Source organism: Oculina patagonica, chromosome 8, assembly GCF_052425735.1.
Source record: "Oculina patagonica isolate OP01 chromosome 8, crgOcupat, whole genome shotgun sequence".
In the NCBI taxonomy this organism is placed as follows: domain Eukaryota; kingdom Metazoa; phylum Cnidaria; class Anthozoa; order Scleractinia; family Oculinidae; genus Oculina; species Oculina patagonica.
Genome location: NC_135765.1, coordinates 8,880,462 through 8,890,179, shown reverse-complemented (window position 1 = coordinate 8,890,179; position 9,718 = coordinate 8,880,462).

Here is a 9,718-nt window from a genome sequence, read left to right as displayed (position 1 = left end):
TTTGATGTCTAAGAAGCGATCTGGAAAAAGATGATGGGAGGTCGCCCTTAAATCTCACGATAAAATTAAAATTGTGTAATTGACTCCAGGACAGAACTTTTTTTAAAACACTGCTATCCATTTCAAGTAACATGTCTGCTACACAATCCTTATTTAGACTTGTGCAGTGATAGTACATGTATCTCTTTATTCAATCCCGTGATCATACAGTGAAGGGACGAGCAAGAACACATTAAATTCTTTAAGTGTCCCGAAAAACCTCTGTCATCTACAGACCTCTATACTCTTTTCAACAATAATACCACCGACTAATTTACAAATTCCACTTTAAGCTGACAATGTGGTCCTCATTTTGTAACATGTTAAAGGTATTACCAAAAGGATTATAATTAGTTTCACCTTCACAAAGCCAAAACGAAAACATACTTTTCAGCGGATAAAACTCTACCCGACGCCAACGGATGTTTTCAGCAAACATGTTTTCCACATCAACGTGATTTCTTTGATTAAAGGTCAAACTGAAATCAGGGAATCTAGAATTTCGCCTGGTAAAAAAAAAAAAAAATCGAAATTTGCAACAAACAAGAACAAGAATATTCAGGGTAATTCATAAAAATCCTGGGGGTGCTTTCCGGAAACTGTAATAGCACTTGTCCATAAACCCGGCCCTTAAAACACAGTCCTAGAGGAACACAGTTGTGATTTCCCAGCCCTTTTGAAGGATTAATCTAACCTTGCCTTCGAGGGGTTGATACGCAAAACAACGTAACATTTCGTTTGTTGTCGTCTTCGTATTTACAAATCAAATTAACGGACACTGATCCCGTTTTTTTCTTTGAAAACAGACCTCGTTCCAAACGAAAACGCTAAATTTATATCAGTTCTTTGTTCCAATCTAAACGCGCAAATGCATGGCCTAAATAGTAGCTCTTTATATCGTGAGTATTTACGCCAATTTGACCAGGGATGCAAAAATGACACGAAATACAGTCTTGCCTTGGTTAATCTCAGACGTATTCGCCGTCTGAAATACTTACATCCTCGGGGGTGGAAGCGGAATCATGAATCATGAATCATAGCTGTAAAATTAGTAGGAATCATGAATCTTTGTGTTTACAACTTGGGAATCATGAATAACGGAGATGGCTAAAAGAATCATGAATAACAAATGAATGCTTCCATCGATATTGAATGCTTGTGAATATAGAATGTAACAAAAATTAAACTGATGGATCATTTTATTAAATTCTTAACAAATATATTCCAGAAATGGTCTGAAATCGCATTTCTGAGCATCTAATTTTTCAAAATTTCCTGGGGGAGCATGCCCCCAGACCCCCCTATAGGAAAGCAACGGAAACACCGGAATGCACCCTTCGCTTCACATCTTCATCCCTTACCGGTACTTTACAGTGATCAAGTATGTTACACACAGTGAATATTTAGAAATAATATGACGACTGAAAATATTTTACATCGGCTTCCGGCATAATTCTGTGCAAAAAGAGTCCACTTGTAAAAGGAGGCTCTGTTAGCAGGGAACCGGAATGTGCAACCAGCATGTAAGTGCAAAACAACAAAAATCGGTCCGCGATGCGTACGTGTGGGGGCTTGATAATTTCAAATTTGATTCTTCTTTTTTGTGAATTCATTTAGTACATTCAATTACCTTAAGGCTGCTATTTATTGTGGCAAATAATCTTTGTGATTTTTTGCAAATTCATTCCTTGAAAATTTATGAGCAGCAGGTGATTCAAACATTTCTTTGATGCACATGATAACAGATAAACAGCAGAATGTCTATTACATTGATATACGATATTTTTGCCCTTACATCATTAAGTGCGGCTTTCTCCAAAAATCGACTAATATCGCCTTTCTCTGGCACAAATTGGAAAAATCGATTTCGCTCATATTTTGCCCATAGATAGGTCCTGGTGAGAAACTTAACGGACTGCAGTTAGTTTTTCCTAATACAGCTTCCTTTCGTAGAAATATGTAGAAAACGATTTTGCCCCAAATTGGGCGCAAAATCAACTTCCGGTTTGACTGATTTTATTGAAAGTTTGATCACCTCGTGCGTTATACTGCAGCTGTTTATTGATATTTCAATAACATTTATAATGTCTTTAGGTATTTAGTGTATGACTGAGCGAAAAATAAAACAAATCGAGATTTATTTATAGCCTGAAACGGGGATAAATCCAAAGGCAAAGTTTGCAAATAAGTAGCGAGTGAAATTATGCAGTAAAACTCTGCCATTTTTTTCTATGTGCGATAACCTAAAATATCGTAAAAACAATTTTTATGGGTTAACTAGACATATATCTAATAGGATATTCAAAAAAATCTCTGGGGAAAAGGTTTTTAGTGGCCCGCTTTGGCCTTTGTTTATCACTAGTTTTGCCGTAAATCAGAAAAAAGTAAATAATTGCGTGACACAATACCCGCTGACAGTTTCACAATTTCCTGTATTTTAAATAATCTAATCATTTTTAAATACACGAAAGGATAGATGTCACATGCCAAATGTAAATGGAAAGGAAACTTTTACTTGTTTTATACCAATATCGCGAGTGGCTGTGCTGTTAAGTGTTCTTCAGCTGAAATTCAGAACCAGGCAAATGTACGTGCTTTGTCTACTTTTCATTCAAGTAGTTCAGAAGAATTCAAAAGGGCTTAGTTAAGATTTTTTCCTTCTTATTGCACCACTCATGACAGAGTTTGTAACCAGGGCGTTCTGCTACAAGAGAAATGATAATTTTTATCGCTCCTTGTATACTTCATTTAATAATCCTCAAAAACACCTAATAAAATTGTCAGATTCAATAGCGTAACTAACCAACTTACAATGGTTTCTCACACTTTAATTTGTTACAATTTTTTATGGTGAAATTAACTGTCACTTACAACGATATGAAATTATTATAAAGGGATCGGCTAGCAGTTCAAATCTTTTGGCTAGATAGAGAATTCACAGCGTTTAGCTTTGGCACGGAATCAACTATGAAAGGTAACATGGATTAATTAGCACAATATTCCGGGAATATTGGAAACAAAGTATGCCTTTCTAGGCATACTTTTATAGATGTCCCTTCTTTCACTCCTTTCGTTCATGCATGATCATTGTAGGGATATTATTAGATCTAGTAATATTTCTGTTCTAGTATAGATCACTGAAAATTGCCAAGTATTTTCAACTCTACTTTCACCTAAAATCAGTGCCAACTGGACACAAATGCCCACCTCCCATCCTGCTGTCCACATAAAGCGGTTTCAGTTCCATAGGGAAATCAACATTGTTTTAAATTCAAAACTTTTCTACAAATTCGTAGGTGGGATTATTGCAACGAGCCTGTGGCATATCAGTGGCCGGGAAGGACGGGGGGTGTTTTAAAGGGCTTACAGAGTGGAGTTTTAAAATATTGCGAAAACCTACGTGTATGTAAAGCACGAACTTTGCTGGTTTTCACTTGAAACAGGTACCAGACTTCATTACCCCTTGAAGCTTATCGATGTAAGGTTTTTTTTGGGTCAAGTTATCATGATCATAACATGGGAGGAGAAGCCACGAGCCAAGCGGCCCACACTGCCGGAGCTTATCCCGGTTTCCGTAGCATTAAGCGGCTAGGAATATTTCTACTCCCCCCTGAATGGGATGCTAGTCCATTGCAGGGTTCCCCCCCAGCATTATGTCGCCGGTACCCATTTATACACCTGGGTGGAGAGAGGCACTATGAGAGTAAAGTGTCTTGCCCAAGAACACAACACAAGTGACCCCGTTCGGGGCTCAAACTCGGACCGCTCGATCCGGAGTCCGGCGCACTAACCATTAGGTCACTGCGCCTCCCTGATCATAACATGGGAAGGCCCTTCCCTGATCATAACATGGGAAGCACCAATATCGCTAGATATTGCAAATAAGTATTTCGTAATATTGCATCAAAGGATTTCTGTGCTGAGCCCAGGTAGAACACTTTCGGGTTTGAAATTTTCTAGACTTACAAAGTGACAATCTCGAAGCTAAGTACATGACCACTATAAAGCAACATTTACATTTTAAAAAATGTAATTGCCACGTAGAGTTAACTCTCGTTTTACTGGACACGCTCGGGGTGTCGTTCAGTGCTCGGTATAGCGAGAATCCTAAGGGGGCTACTCAAAAAAGTACCCTTTTATATACCATATTGACAGGAAAGGCACCCCTTTTGTATACCTTTTACTGAAAAAAGGTACCCCTTTCATATACCTCAAAAACACATGCATGACATTTGCCTAAAACAAGAATTCTAGATGTCAGTTTTACATGGCTTTTAACAAATTTTAAAAATAAAGCTATAAGGTGCGTTTGTAATTACCTTTTTAAAACCTAAATGACCGATATCTTTACCCTTTCATGTACCAAAACTTGTGAAATCCCTACCCTAGTGAAATCCTTATTTTTTATTTGTGTTACACCATTACTCCTTTAGTTCTGAAACTTTTAAGGATAAGGAAGCCCTAGGTTTTTGGGTCTTGATTGTGTCCCCCATTCGATCATCCCCGTCACTCGAAATCCCAAGTATCCCCTCCACCCACCCCCAAGAGGTGCTGTGCATGCCTGTTATATAATTATATTTTCTCATTGTTGTCTGAAATAGATAAATTTTACACTTGCTTAAAACGCCATGGATTTCTTTTAAGTAAAGGCTTATCATTGTCACATTTTTCTTACCCTGAATGTCAACTCTTTCATTTGACTTACAACTTCTTCTTCCTTGTTATCTAAGTCGACAAGTGGAGGCGAGTTCTTTGCTGCTAATTTTGACAAATTGTCTTCTTCGGACGCTGAACTCGAAATTTCCCTGCATGATCTGCACATACCTTATGCAAACAGAAGGAAAACTATCAGACATAATAAATAATTATTATTTTGAAATGCCTGCATAAGACAAGAAGCGATAACCAGAGTGAGAAGTCGATATCTCTATATCTACCTGATCCAACGGGAACCAAATGTCCCGTTCTTTTGAGAATTAACTTCGAGAAGGTCTTGTTTACCCCTCTTTCGGCTTTTGGATATTTTCCTCTCGCCATTTTATGTAGAGATATATCTTGAGGGACCCTACATCTTTCGGTTCCTCTTGTCCAGCCGAGACCAAGGGATGAGCGATGTGATGGGCAAACAGTCATCACTTCGACATTTTATGGAGTGTTAAACATCGCCGCACGAGCAAGTATTAACTCAATTTCACTTTCCACATCATGGAATTGAAAAAGTGACTTGTGTTGTGCTACATTTTTAGTGCACGATAAAAGTGGGACGATCTCCGTTGACTGCTTTCTGTCTCTGCGATTAAAGGAGCACTGACCACCAACTAATGACTTAAAGGAACAACAAGCATTCATCTTGTTCGAAGAGTCGTGTTTACTGAAGTGAGGAATTGTTGGATAAGGACGTGTTTTCAAACTTAGATAATTTAATTTAACAATTTGCTTATCGCAAGTAAAATCGATTTAGGACTGATCCAAATATTGAGTTGAATTCTGGCGCTAATCATTTTCGAAGTTTCAGTTCATTGAAATGTACTATTCGGGCAAAAAACCGTAGAACTCTGAATATAACTTAAAAAGCTATAAGGCAATTGTATGTTTTCTGTTAGATCTTATACCATAAAGGTGTTTATAGTCCTCAGTAATACCTTCAGTGTTGATACCTGTTGGTAAATAATTTTAACCAACATTTTTTTGCTTTATATTTTGCTTCGCTTATAGGATTATAATTGGGAAAATATCGGCAATCTGATACAAAAAGAAACAACAACGCATCGATCAAAATCAACATCATTGCACTCCGGAGGCAAATACTTATAATTTAATTATTTGCTAGTTCCCTTCAGATCACGTAAAGAAATAAACGAAACAATATTGACTCGTTGTTACGTTTTATAATTGAACTGAGATTGCTTTTTATTTATACGACCAGCTTTTGAAAATGATCGAGGGGTTAACAGCTTAAAACTACTAACACAGAATTTCGCTTGGTTAAACCTTACCGACGGGCCGTCTAGCATGTTGTGATATAAACTGGAGCGTGTTAAGATCACGCAATTATTTCAAAACGGGTAAAGGGAAAATCTCTTATTGCTTTTACCTTTTCAAAAAGTTCAGCACATGACCGTTTTTATACTTGGGTTGTTTAAAAGTATTTGTTTTAAAAAGATAATTTCCCTCGCGCTTTAATAGCCTTGTCACGTAATTTCTGTCACGCTAAAACGGCAGATTTTCGGCGAAGTTAGTAATAAGTACAGGCCAAAGCGGGCCACTTAAAACCTTTTTCCCAGAGATTTTTTACGATATCCTATCGGATGGATGTCTCTTTAACCAATAAAATGTATATTCACGTTATTTTAAGCTATCGCACATAGAAAAAAATGGCAAAGTTTTACTGCATAATTTCGCTCGCGACTCAATTGCAAATTTTGCCTATCATTTTATCCCCATTTCAGGCTCAGAATTAATCTTGAATTGTTTTATTTTTCGCTCAGTCATACAATCAAGACCTAAAGAGAATATAAATACTATTGAAAGATCCATAAACAGCGGCAGTAAAATGCGCGAGGCGATCAAATTTTCAAAAAAATCAGTCAAACCGGAAGTGGATTTTGAGTCCAATTGGGGCGAAATCTTTTTTGACATATTTCTACGAAAGGAAAATGTATTAGGAAAAACTAACTACGGTCCGTTAAGTTTCTCACCAGGACCTATCTATGGGCAAAATATGAGCGAAAATGGGCATTCCATTTGTACCGCTATCTGGTTGATAATTCTAGGAAGTCGCACTTAAGAATGTAAGAGTAGCGCAGTTGGGTAGGCATCTGACTGAGGAGCGAGAGGTCGCCAGAGGCCCGAGTTCGAATCCCTGAGGGGACAGTTTTTTTCTTTTTTCCTTTTTTTTTTCTTTTTTAACCAGTAGCACTAAAATGGTTTGTTTATTATATCGCTCCGTAGGTATGCATTGCAGAATAATTTACATATATCAGAACATATAGCCATATAGACTGATTCAAGTACAAATGTATTAAATTGTGCTGTTTCTGCGGCTCTCAATATTGGCTTGCGTAAGCGTAAAAGCTCCTCTTGAATTGATGTGCAACCTGTACAGACTTCCAGCCAAACGAAATGTTGGCTAGTATGACTTCGTGAGCTGCTGTAATGACGAGCAACTACAGGAACAGCTGAAATCAAAGAAACCACACGAAACGTACGACACACCAAAATCCAATATGGCCTACTCGACACGCACCGCCGACTCATCCCCAGGCTCTCTCGCAGAAGACCACGTGACACAAGCAAACCCACACACAAATAAATAAATAAATAAATAAATAAATAAATAAATAAATAAATAAATAAATAAATAAATAAATAAATCCCTCAGTCGATAACAATGTGGCGGCTTTGCCCCCACAAAAACTGGTAACACGTTATTTTGAAAACTGGATGAAAAGAATGAAAAATGAATCATGAATATCGAATAAAACTTATACATGAATCATGAATCATTGTTGTAAAACAAGACAGGAATCATGAATATCCAAAGTCCAATGATTCCGCTTCCACCTCCGATACATCCTCACCATTTAAAAATGGCGGAAAAAAATCTTGAACTCAGACCAAGACTAACAAAATAAAGGAAATTAAATTATATTAAGTAAACCATGTAATAAGCTTTAAAAGATTTTGCTAGCTAGGAATATACCATAATGGTGTTTTGTAACAATATTAGTTTCAAAGACCTTCTTTGAAAAGATTTTCCCAGCTAGGAATGCAGTGTAATGGTGTTTTGTAACAATATTTAGTTTCAAGCAGGATTTTGCCTTTCAAGTGCATGTTTATTTACACTGGGTGTCGCCGGCGGACTTTCGTTATCACTAAAATATTTCCTTCTATAACAGGAAAGTGGTTCTTTTCCTAGAGCTTGTTTGTTTTGTCTGGTTGGGGCATAACGACGGAAACGAGTTTTACGTCGTTTAGAGCAAACTTCCGTTTTGATGTGTCAGCATTTAAACAGGCACTTTGGACATTCAATGGATGTTTCATAAAAAAAAAAATTTTGTCGTTAAAACCTGCCCCATTTTGAGACTGAAGCCCTACAACAAATGCGCCACTTTACTCTTCTAAGCCGTATACTTCCTTGCAAAAGGCGTTATTTTTATCCTAAAACACAGGCAGGAAATTCCACTACAGAACTGAGGGCCTACCAGGGTGGCTACATGCTCCCTTAATCCTTAAAAAAATCCTAAAAAAATATTCCCTTTTCAAACTTAGTTGTTCCCTAAAATTTTCTTGAAAAGCTCACGTTTATAATCCAAAGAGTATCTCTTATGAAATCAGGAGCTCATGGTGAAATATGTACCGTGTTCTCTTGTTCCCATAAACGCCAGGCAGGCCCTCAAAACTGTCAGACAGGCCCATAGGTAGAGGGGGTTAGTTTCGAGTTTGTTTTTGTTTTTTATAATACGAATTAAGATGAGTGCAGTTTTAACCCTATTTCGGAAATGACGCCAACGCAATTAGGTTTGGGCTTTTTTTAAAATTAAGGAAACGTGCATCAGTATAAGTCAAAAAGAAAACATTCTTGCTTTAGTAAACTTGCAGCGTAATGTCCGAACCACGCAAAACCGAATACTTTTATGCAGAGCGTCATTATGGCTTAGCAAACATGGTAACATTCACGAAACTAACACATTCCCACGTTCAATATAGGCGAGTTTTTGCAGAGGCGTACAGAGGCTGCGTTAAAAAATGACTGGCATTCGTTTTAATGTTTGTTAAAATTAAAATGTGAAGTTAACTTTTGAAAGGAATGCTGCAAAGCATATATTTATTATTTTTCTACAAGGTCAACTTAGGATTTTTCAATGCTCTTTTTACATTAAAGCAATAACTCCTAGTTAGTATTTTTTGTTTTTCTGTATTACAGTCTTTTTGCTTTTTCAAGCATTTCGAAAAAAAAAAAATAAAACTTATCTGCGTGGCGACCATCATGCATGTTCTTGGAGAGGCTATGCCACCACGAATTAAGCCATTTCTTGCAACGTATTACCTCGGAATAAATGTTAAAAATAAAAAAAAAGAATGGCTGCGAATAAGGAAAATTTCGACGGATTGCAACTAAAATACAACCTTGAAAAAAATTAGCTTAACGTGGGTAGTTCAGTCTAACCTTTTTTAAAATTCTCTCTGTAGTGTGTGGCAATTCAAATAGAATCTGTTAAACTTTGCTTTCACGTTCGTGTGCAAGTGTTTACTATTACAATCTGTTACAAGCTGGTTCTAACTAACAACTTGCGTCTGTATATATAAAACCTATTGGCAAAAGCTACTGAGCAGAACTTTCATGTGGTATTCCTTATTATGCCGGACAAGCTTGTAGTTTTTACTGACTACAATTCTCCTAGCCTGCGTTGCAGACGAACAAAACCCCGGTTATATAACCGGGGTTTTGTTCGTCTGCAACGCAGGCTACAATTCTCCCTGGATGAAATTTTATTGTACATTCATATGCCGGGCGATGTTAGTTTTCAGTTATTTTAAAAAATCATGATCAGTTCACGGGCTATTTAAATGGGCGGGAGTGATGGGGTTATAAATTAAAGCATCGTTTCGCCTCACGAGACCTGTTTTCAAATTTTCATACTTTTATTTTACGACTTACTGAGTGACAGAGCAGATA